We start from the raw sequence: 11,688 nt of genomic DNA on the forward strand, positions 1-11,688 counted from the left end.
ATTTCCCACCCTTGCTTTGTTACACCTATAAAATATATTTAGATGTAACCATGGGGGACTAGTGCCACCTGATACTGGGGGGCACCAGCAGCCGATCACAAACCGGGGAAGGGTCCCTCAGTGGATGATTGCCGCCGCCGGCAGAAGTGCTGGCAGAAAACGCAGAAGTGCCACTGGCGCGTCTCTCAGTGCCCCCACAATCTCAGGGGGGGCACCGGCCATTGCACCCCACTCCCTGGCAAGGTCCAATCTCAAGAGGGGCATGTGCCCCCCTATGTGTTGCCTATGGATGTAACCCTGTTTCTATTCTGCATGTTTAACTATGGTTATGTCCTGTAACAGGGTCTTCAACCCCTGGTCCACAGGCCAGATCCAGCCCCCACCACCAAGTTGTTTAGCCCAGGGGCTCCACACAGATCCAAAAATATGGCAGCAGGGTAGTAATGACTACCAAATTTCTAGATCCAAGGAGAAGCCCATGACCTGCATATAGGGTTACCACCCGTCCTTAATTAGATGGGACAGTCCCACATGGGAACCTCAAGTCCTGATTCCAGGCTGCATGACTCTGGGACAGCATTTGTGTTGGATTTGCAGTGTCTGCAAGATTGGGAAAGAGTGAGTTTTCTGTTGCAGGCTGGCAGTGTTCCAGTCTGCAAGGCACGGCTCGGAGTGGGACACGGGGGCTGCCACGTGCATGTGCACACCTGCGCATGGCTGGGAAATATAGCCAGGAAGTACTGAGAGAAGCTCCCTTCATGTAAATCTCTGGGTGGGAAGGGGCATGGGGATGGGGTGTGCGTGCAGATTGAGACCCCAATGGTAAGGAAGGGAATGGGGCAGGGGTGGGAGGCACTGCCCAGCCAGGGTGGTGCATGGGGTTCGGGCAGGGAGCAGGACAGAGCTGTGGGCAGCTTGTCCAGGGGGCATGGGGAGCACGTGCCCCCCCCAATTTGTGTGCAGGGCAGGGGCAGATGCAGGCTGCCCACTGTGGGCTTAGGGCTCTCCAACCTGCTGCCCTGCCCCTGGGGGTCCTGGACCAGCTGTGCCATGGCAAGGTGCCCCCTGCCTGCCCAGCAGCAGCAGGGGTGGCAGCACCATTGGAGTTGTGCTCTCTGCTGCTGCTGGGCAGGGAGGCAGGGCTCCCAAGTGCTGCACAGCCATCTCAGGGCTCCCAAGGGAAAGAAAGTGCCACTCATACGGCCTGCAGCGCCAGAAGAGTAAGCACACTGTTCTCAGATGGTAACTGCGCATGCTGTATCTGCATAGCCTCATTAGTGTATATGTTTGGGGGGCTACTTGCACCTGTTTTCATTGTTTGTAGGCATAGATTCATTGTCTGGGGTTAAAATGTCCCATAGCAGAGGGCAGGTGGATAAGACTTATGTCCACTGTCCCTCCCTTCCAAATCTGGGAAGTTTGTAGCATACAAATGTGCTTAATGCAAAGTCATATCTAGGTCACTGATAAGTCCACACTCACTGTGCATTCTGCAGGGGTCTGCATTCCTGGGAGAGTTTCCCTTCCCAACTGCTGGGCTACGTAGTAGCTCCTGCATTTGTTTGCTGGTGACTGTGACTTTAATCGGGTTGAGGTTTCACTTACTGCTTAACAGCTAATGGTGTCTTTAAAGTGCATGTTTGCTCCCTTTTCCCCCTTGTAATAAACCATGTTTAGTTTAAATGTTTGCTTGCAAGTGGGGAATGTTGTTCACCTTCAAACCTCTGGTTAAAATGTGTTTTCCCAGGTTTCTGGGTGGGGGCTTGAGCTAAGTTTTAAAGTTAAAGTAAAACCCCTAAATTTGAACCTTGCCTTTGTTACAGTCATCGGGTGCCTGGCAGAAGAATGTATACATTTCTCCTTTAAAAACTGTTCTGTAATGGCTCCCATGTCCCACGCAATAATTGACTCCACTGCAGCTGGAAGAGAGAGACAGGCTTTCTGGATGAAAGGCACTGTAAAATCCAGGGAAGGTGTATTCTTCAGCCAATGCAATAATGCTAGTTTCATTGCTTTAATAGTGCGGTGGGCTCTGGGGTCTTGTGAGAGCCTGCATCAAGGGATCTGAGAAATCAACCGCACTAAATTGCCTGCTTTCAAAAGTCCTGCATGGCACCTACAGCTGAGTAAGATGAAAAGAGTGTCTGACTCACAGGGCAATTTGCACAACTTTTGCAGTGCCTGAGCTGAATCCAAGTAGCCATGTTTGATTCACTCTGCATCAAGGAGCAATACCTCATACCTATTTGAATCCCTTAACCCTGAACAAGAACTAAAAAAAAAAAATCACACATTTCTTATTGTCAGGTTGCCTATGTTCTACTATGCTATTTCCATTACAAACAACATTTAATTTCTAATTGTAATTAAAGGCAAACAGATCAATTAGTGATGCATACCATTTGGCTACGTAAGTACCAAAGAAGAAGGCAACAAATAAGGGAACACAGCAGCCATCAGACAGCATAGGGTGGTGAGTTACAGTGTGTCTAGGCATCGTTATTATTATAAATGTTGTTTTCTCAGTCCACTCCATTTGGCTCTTCTTGCCTCAAATAACTCTGTTGTTATTTGAAATGAGACAATAAATTGCTTCATTTCTCTTAATTATTTTATTCTGGTCAATAATGCTTCTATAGATGACATTTTGTTTTGCAGCTGTAATGATGAAATATGCTATTTGGCAGTGGTCACAAGTATAAGCTGTTTAATTTCAGCAAATCAGGAAATTTGCCTAACATCACAGGATAAGGAATTGAGATGGGGACACATTGCTCAAAAATAACCCTTACAATCAAATTTCTTTCATTGTCATTTGGGCTAGGGGCAGAAATTACACATAATTTAAGTTTACACATCACAGTTTAAGTGATCAGAAACTGGTTTAAACCTGTAACAGAACAAAAGTTCAGTGCACATAAAAAGGTTTCAAAATGGCTGAAACTGGTTTAAGATAAACCTGGTTGAATGTAGTATCAGACTTAACTGATTTGGGTCAAACCAGTTTATGCAAATTCCGTCCTAGACCCCTTCCTGGTTTAAGTTAAACCAGTGTCCTCCAGCATCCCAGCATGCTCTGCAGTGCTGGGCTGGACTATGCTCTCTGCTCCAGAAAGCAGGGCTGGCCTCGCCCCTCTGCCCTTTAGCTCAAGCAGAGGTGGGGGCCACGGCCAGAGGCATCCTGGCATGGGCCCGTTAAGGCAAAGTGGGCAGGGAGGGGGGTTAATTCCACCCTCCTTCCCCTCTCCCTCCCCACCACAGCCAGGGTTTGCCAGCAGGTGACGGAGGCAGTGGCTGGGGCTGGTAGATCCCAGCAGTGGTCCCCAGGGGCAGAAGGGACAAAGAGAGGAATTAACCCCAGACCTGCCCCCTTCACCTTAACAGGGCCATGCCAGGACGGCATCTGGCCATACCCCTGCCCCCACCCCTGGAACAGTGAAGGGGGGGAGGGGCAGCAACCTCTGTCAGGGTGCCTCAGGGACCACAATCATGAAAGAGATTTATTCCGTGCCCTTCCCTGTTCCACCAGCAGGAACCACAGCCATCCTAGCATGGCCCCGTTAAGGCTCAGGGGGCAGGGAGGGGGTTAATTCCTCTCCCACTCCCACCAGAGGACTGCAGCCAGGGTGAAGCAGCCCCCCTCCACCCCTCCCACCACTGTGGGGTAGGGAGGGGGGCTCTGTGCAGCCCAGCCCCAGAGAGGGACTCTCCCCCTTCTCCTTCCTCTCCAACACTGCAGACAGCCCCCTCCCCACCCGGCAGCTAGTTAGACTAACCTGCAAAGATTGAATCAATTCAGGCTCAGGCTTTTTGAATGTCTGTCTCTAGCTTTGGGGGCCTTTCTAGGTGAGCTAAAAGTGATCCTCCATACCATGGTTCCCCTCAAGAAAAACATATGAAAGGACCAGAGGAGTGATTCGCAAACAGGGTGCTGTGGCACTCTGGGCCTGCTATGAAATCCTTTAAGGGTGTTGTGGTATGCCATGCAATGTTATCACTGTTAGGTGTAGAAACATGATTCAAAAGATAAACCCAGGCATTTCAAATAGGAATCCACAGTGTTAAAAACATGCTGACCTGCTGTGGTCTTTCTGAGTTCCTTGCAATGGAAAAATTGTCCTATTACTTTTCCATAGCCAAAAACAAGTGAAAGCTAAGCGCTAGCATTTTCTGAGGGGTGCTATCAGTCTAATGAGGGGGGCCTTGAGTCGAAAAAGGTTAAGAACCATTGGATATGGGTAACTTGTAATTAAAGATTGCAATGAATATTGGCAGATCCTGAAATACTGACAAATTGTACAATCTGCTTTGTGAGTGTGCCACATTTTTAGATGACAGGGCTGTAAATATACCAGGCTTTTCCCAGGAAGATAGGTGGTTTGGGTCAAAAATTGATTTATATTTCTTTCCTCTGTGCACGTATCTGGTTGGAGGGAGGAGAAGAAAGCAATCCTCTTTATTGACAATGTTGCTAAAAACCTTTGAAGATTATATCCTCCTTTCATTCATTCGTCTGCTCTCCTCCAATCAGTTTAAAACTCTTTGATGTAAACAATCCAGTTTTAAGTCTCTCAGTGGGGAAACAGTGCGTCTGGCAAAGGAAAATCCTAAAGAACAAGGCAAGGCACCAGAAGGACTCCCTCCCTCCCTCTCTCCCAGCAGATGGAGAGAATAGCAGGAAAGCAGCTTCAAGCAATCAGCAAGTGGACAAGGCAGCAGGAGACAGAACTACTTACTGAACTAACAGGAGTGAATGGCACCTGCTGGAATTTGGTATACTTTCCCCTCCGCCTGGAATCTGCTGCAAGGTGGGGAGACTGTCATTTTTGCACATCACCGATAATAAAGTTTTTTCATGCCTCTTCCCATGCCAGAAAAATGCTACTGTTTACCAGTGTAGCCCAGTTAGTGTCACAGTCACTGCTTGGGTAAAACATGGGCTCAAGTCTTACTTCTAGAGTTATTTATTCCTGTTGCTCCTGTTGGGGTGCATTTTGTGTGAGAATTAAACTGAACTAAATTTTGTCCAGTTGCATGCTGAAAGGAATTCCCAGGATCCTCTTGATGAAGTTCTTTCACTTGAGAGGATCACTTGGGGTGATTTCTTCATGCCCCCATTGATACTATGTTCTTCAAGAGACCCCATTAGTCCCTAAGGTGCCCTACCTTCTTCTTGATGTCAAACGAACATGGTTAAATAAGTTTTTATGTTGTAGCAGTATTAATCCAGGCTCTACTCCCCCTCGTGAGCAGTACACCCCTCTTAACAGAGGGAGTGATTGAATTTTATTCATTTAGTTAACTTGAATAAGCCCTGTGTTACCTTGCAGATTTCTCAACTAAGGGCAGGCCAGTGGGATTCCTATTCAGGATTTTTGTGTGCCTATCACAGGCACCTTTCAAACGCCGCATAGTGCTTGAGTGGTGTTCAACCCTCTGGCTGGATGACACAACTCTGTGGGCTGGATCTGGCCTGCGGGCTGGAGATGGAGCACCACTGCCTTTTTTCAGGGAGAGGCAGATTGAAAAAAGTAACACAGAACAAACAGTCAGCTCTGTGTTGGGTGCATAATGCAAATTTGAAGAATAAATGCTGTATGTGGGCCAGAATATGGTATGTTGACAGAAATAATATGGTTTTCAGATTACATTCTAGAGTTAGTGCAAAGAGGTTGAACAGCAAACTCAGCGTAAACTACGTGGCCATCACAAAGTACACTTTAGAGCTGCGGCCCCAGTAAAGCCTACAAAGGGTTTTGGCTCACACCCTCAAAGCTATTCAGGTTCCCAACTTGAACTGAAGTCAAATGGAGTTGGTGCCTAAATACCTTTTGGGGACTGGGGTTTTGCCATTGCTAATTGATTTTGTTGAGAGAATCCAGTGGTGGTCAGTGGGGTAGAGCCTTTTCAACAGGCAGTTTGGAAGGCACAGCAGGCTTCTAGGGCTGGGGGCTCTGTCATTTTGTGAGGACAAGCTCAATGTAAAATGCAGCTTCTGTAAAAATGCATGCTATCTTCATTATTACTTTACATGTATCAAGCCTCTTTCCACCGTTGGAAGCTTTTAATTAAGCATCTGAGCATCCTGGCTGTGGTGTTGCCATTTTAATGCTTTTCAAGCTGGGTAAAATGAGGCACAGAAAAAGTGTATTGATTTGCCCAGGGTCTTGCAGGGAGCCTTTAGTAGAGCCAGGAGTGTCTTGACCCTTAATCTTCTCCTTTAATTGCCTGAACAAAAATGTTTTTACATTAAAAAAAACGTCTCCTACCCTCCCGCTGCTCCTGCTGTTTCTCAGCGTTCAATATTTTCTCAGTATTTATTATTTCTCTACCATACCAAGGTCTTATATCAACCTCAACCCTGCTATTCTTTGAGAAACTAAAGGTCCGTCAGGTTCAGGATTCTCTGTCTGTGAACGGGCATCACTTCAACAAAAGGTACAAATCATGAAGGTAAGAGTTGTTTGTCCAGCACTTGTTGGTTTTGTTTGCCATGTAATCATTTCCAGCAGCAGCTTTTCTATAAGCATCACCCAAAAGAAACTAGCACTATAACATCTGGGGTCTGCACTTTCCTCTTTGACACAGTTTCTATGTGCACAACTGTGAGGCATAGGCTGTTGCAATTCAGCAAATGTTGCACCTGGTGAGACAATCTATTGTAGTAGGAGCTTCCTTAGGTGCATGGCAGAGGGATGGTGTTGCCCACACAGGCCAAAAAGGGAAACAGGAATCAAAATTATTTAAAAATATATATTCATTAACAGCATGGAAAACATTAAGTTAGTAAACCTCGAGTGAAATTCACCCTTCCCTCAAGATCTGAGCCACTGAAGACCCATGTACTTTTTATGTTGGTGCAATTTAGATTTAAATGGTACATATGCCTGTTGCCAGTCTTGTACCTTGGGGTGGATGTCATCTTCAATGCATAGCATAGGCAAGTCTAAGAACCAAGGAGGCTTCTGCAAACATTTGAGCATGACACACCAGCTAAATCTTTAGCTTGCTTTGAAGGACCACCTATGACCATTTTCTTTTTTCTATTAATCTTACTCCCTTTCTCCAGCTCTGAAAGTCACCTCCTGTGACAAAAAGCTCAGCAACAATAGCCTTAGCAGCAGAATCTGAGGCTCACAACCATCCTCTGTTAAAAAGAAGCAGTTTCAGGGAAAGTGAATAAAGAAATCTGTAAGTGATCATCTTTCCAACCTTCGTCCATATGCCTTCTGCTGAGAACACTCTAAAAATCTACATTCTTGTGAATTAAAGCTACAAAGGAACAGGCAGCAATTAGAAATACACTGTGATTAATCTGTCTTGAAGGAGACAGTATCAGTCTTTCATTTCTTCCACTACATATGTTCTACTTTATATTTAATGGGGTTATTAAGCACTGACATTCTAGAAGACCCAATCAATATTACATTCCCAATTCCTGATAATAAGGAACACATGCAATACAGGGAAAAAAAGGTGGTGGTTGTTTCCATTGTCCTACCCAGTGAGTATCAATATAGCTTCACAGCAACTATACATCATGGCAAGTTATGGACAGTGCAGAACGTAAGATTTCAAGTAATGAGCACAGGTTCTAGTGTAGCCCTAGGTTCATTTAAGCTGCAGTATGGGTCCCATTAAAGAGGGTGAGACTGGCTGATGGAAAAGGGAAATAGCTCTTCTCTGTATCACAGTTGATGCAGCAAGACTGGATCCTCTTACCAGAGTTCATCATGGTAAGAGCATAACAATGATAAATAACTTTGGTGACAGACTATCCCCCTCTTCTACATTTTCCTTCTCTTTTAATTAAAACAATTCATAGGTTCGTCCAACATAGGCTACTGTGACGTGTGCAAGGAATAAGAGTGTGTATGTTGGTGTAGGCCCAGATGTTTCTTTTGTTTAGTCTTAAAAACTCTCTGTCTCACACTGAGGAAAATGACTGTCAGGTATATGAGATGCAAATATTGGAGTCGAGACAACAATTCGTAATAAATGATTTTTTCTGATGAATGCATCTCATATTTGAACTTGCAGTATGTCTGTGAGTAATTTTGAATCTCTCATTCTAGGAAATGAATGTAAATGTTCTAAATCTGAACATTATAACTTCTGGTTGGTCAAATAAATCATAAAATGGCATTTTTTTTCTCTGATTAGATGCTGGAGGTGAAAGTTACTCTATTGGTTATGGTACTAGCCTGACTTAGAAGGGTTTGGGTCACCTCTCTGCTTTGCTACTGGTTTACTGGGTGGTCCTAATCAAGCAATCAGCACCTAAAGTGTGACTTGGGGTAGAATTTAGGTGCCATAGTCCAAATGAATAATCCACAAAATTCAGCCCTAAGAGGTGCCTACATTTTTTTAAAGTTAGTTATGTGCCTGAAGTCCTTCTGCTGCTGTTGCTGCCCAGGACTGTCACCACTTTGGCTGAGCTGAGTGTCCACCTAAGAGCATTTGGGATCCACACTGCTAAGTTTCCTGAGGGGCTTGATTCAGTAGGCATGTTCCAGACATGCCAAGCCTACACTGACAGCACCGAGTTCTCTGTAGGAACCACAGGATCCATGGTCATTTTCAGTCTGAACCCTGGCTGGCAGTGGTGATGTCTATCTTTCATATAATCACTAGGGCTGTGCAAAGCTCCAGTCCCTGATTCGATTTGGCAGAGACTTGGCTTGATTTGGTAGCCGAATCTTTGAATCTGAATCGAATCAGAGGACCCTTTAATTTCTCTGAATCGGTTTGGAACTCTCCAAATTGATTTGGAGAGATTTGACAATTCGGATGTAGATACAACTTTAAATATTTTTTCTACATACCTCTAGGTAACAGGGGCTCTGAACACTGCAGTGCTGGAGCAGATGCAGCATCCCATAGAAGCATGGTGGGGGGCGGGCTCTGCAGCATGCTCAGCAGCAGATCTGGAAGTGGAGCAGAAACACTTCCGCTCCATTTCCTGGTCCATCGGGGAGTGTGTGGCCCCCGCACCCCTGCTGGCTCAGCGACTGGTGCCTCCTGGGTCTGGGGGGGGGCACCTGGGGTCCCCCTGTGGCTGATCATCAGGCCAGGGTGGGGGGGGGGCCAGCACATTTCCCAGAAGTGGACCAGAAGTACTTCTGGTCCATTTCCAGGTTTGCTGCTGAGCATGCTGAAGAGCCCCCTGCGCTGCTCCACCCACCCCAGCATCACAGTGATCATGAGCTGTGCTGGTACCTCGAGGTATATAGAAAAAACTTTTAAAGCTGTATTTATGTCCAAATTGCTGATTCGCAAAATCAGCATTGAATTGTCAGATTCAGATTCAGTCGAATCGAATTGAGGACAATTATCCAAATCAATGGATCGAATCACTGTCCCTGATTCAGGCTGAGTCCAAATCCAGATCGAATAGGGCCCGTTTCGCACACCCCTAATAATTACCTGGTGGTTTAATCGGTCTAGGGAGTGGTAGACCTGGGTTCTAGGCATTCCTCAGCCTAAGAGGTTCAAACCAACACCTCCTGCCTTCCAAAAGAGTGCCTTAACCACCAGACTATATGCAGAGTGGGAATGGGTGAAGGGTAGGCTAGCCACGTGGAAAGTCTGGAAATCCAGAACATCATCTGGGAAATCCAAGATACTGCCTCCCCCTCCTCCCATGCTCCACAACTCAGTGGGGGTGGGGCTGGGGCTGATACAAGGTGCTCCTCACCTCTCTAACTTCCAGCCAGGCTGCATCCTGTGCCCCTGCATTTCCCAGATGCCTATCATAATTCTCAACAGCCAGCTGGGACTGGCCTCTGAAATCTGAGACTGCCCCAGTTAAACATGGTCACCCTAGTGGAAGAGCACTCTCCACCCCTCTTGTTGAAGCCATTCCACTGTGTAGAAAAAAATGTAAGATTCATGAATGAAAGCAAGCAAGACAGAACATGACTCTACATCCCAGTGAGAAGGGCACACTCTATGAGATTCTAATCTAACTGCTGCTCCCAGTTATATTTATATATTGTAGGCATTATATTATATATTTATATGATATACAATGTCTCTAAAGCAAAATACATAAGCAGTCCCTGGGCCAGAGACCAGAACCAAGGATTTCATAGGTTCATAGATTCATAGATGTTAGGGTCAGAAGGGACCTCAGTAGGTCATAGTTTCATAGTTTCTAGTCATCAGGTCTGACAGGTAAGAGTGCTGGGGTCAGATGACCCCAGCCAGGTGCTTGTCCAGTCTCCTCTTGAAGACCCCCAGGGTACGGGAGAGCACCACCTCCCTTGGAAGTCCATTCCAGATTCTGGCAACCCTAACAGGGAAGAAGTTCTTTCTAATGTCCAACCTAAATTTGCTCTCCATCAATTTGTGGCCATTGTTCCTAGTTACTCCAGGAACTCCAAGATCCCTTTCCACTGCTGTGCTGCTGAGAAGGTCATCCCCCAGCCTGTAAGTCTGTTGGTGGTTTCTTTTGCCCAGGTGCAGCACTTTGCACTTGTCTTTATTGAACTGCATCCTATTTTGTTCTGCCCATTTTTCTGACCTGTCCAAATCTGCCTCGATCCATTCCCCACCCTCTGGTATGTTAACTTTGCCCCATAATTTGGTATCATCTGTAAACTTGGACAAGGTGCTCTCCACACCCTCATCCCAGTCACTGATGAAGACATTGAATTGCACCGGTCCAAGGACCAAGCCTTGCGGGACTCCACTGCCCACATCTTTTGACGTCAATATTGACTTGTCCACCACCACTACCTGGGTGTGACCCCTAAGCCAGTTCGCCACCCACATGACCATGTAATCATTTACATCACAGCCTGTCAGTTTATTTACAAGAACAGAATGAGATACTGTATCAAAGGCCTTCTTAAGGTCTAGGCAGATGACATCTACCTCAATTCCTGCGTCTAAGCATTATGTGACCTGGTCATAAAAAAGAAACAAGGTTAGTCAGGAAGGATCTACCTGCAATGAACCCATGCTGATTTCCTTTCAGCATTATTTCCCCTGCTGGGCTCCCACAGATGTGATCCTTAATGATTTCTTCCTGAGTTTTCCCAAGGACAGAGGTGAGACTAACTGGCCTATAGTTTCCCTGTTCCTCCCTCCTCCCCTTCTTGAAAATAGGCCCTTTTCCTGTCCTTTGGGACCCAACTGTAGCACCATGAGTGCTCAAACAGCTGTGCCAGCGGCTCTGCTATAACACTGGCCAATTCCTTCAGCACCCTTGGATGAAGTTCATGAATTCATTTGAACACATCCAGCCCTTCCAAGTGCCCCTTCACCAAGTTTGCACTAAGAGTTGGTGGGCTGGTGTCTCTCCTGTGTCTATCTGTGATCAAACTGAGAGATTTGTCTTCATTTGTGTCTAGGAATACAAATGCAAAGAACTCACTGAAGAGCTCAGCTTTGTCTCCCCTCTCTGTCACCAATTGTCCTAGTTTATCCTGTGGGGGTCCTAGGCTACCCTGTGCCTTCCTTTTGCTCTCTATATACCTGAAGAACTTTTTGTTGTCCTTAATTTTTGTTGCCAGTCTAAATTCTAATCCTGCTTTGGCCTTCCTAACTGATTCCCTGCAAGTGTGAGCCAGGGAGGTATGCTGCTTGGTAGCTACCCCCTCTTTCTTTGCCCTTAGGTTTTCCTGGACTTCCCTGTTCAGCCAAAAGGGCTTCTCCCCCCAGGCGGAGCCTCTATCATCAAGC

General features: G+C 46.2%; 1 long non-coding RNA gene across 1 annotated transcript; it reads left to right on the forward strand.

Annotated features, from left to right (window-relative positions):
* The first annotated feature begins 2,442 nt into the window (after positions 1 to 2,442).
* Positions 2,443 to 6,676, forward strand: LOC109304325. Its single transcript, XR_002099358.1, has 3 exons — positions 2,443 to 2,473; positions 4,660 to 4,808; positions 6,342 to 6,676. It is a non-coding gene; the product is annotated as an uncharacterized LOC109304325 (long non-coding RNA).
* The last annotated feature ends 5,012 nt before the right edge of the window (positions 6,677 to 11,688 follow it).

Source organism: Gavialis gangeticus, unplaced genomic scaffold, assembly GCF_001723915.1.
Source record: "Gavialis gangeticus isolate Ggan-Ray unplaced genomic scaffold, GavGan_comp1, whole genome shotgun sequence".
In the NCBI taxonomy this organism is placed as follows: Eukaryota; Metazoa; Chordata; order Crocodylia; family Gavialidae; genus Gavialis; species Gavialis gangeticus.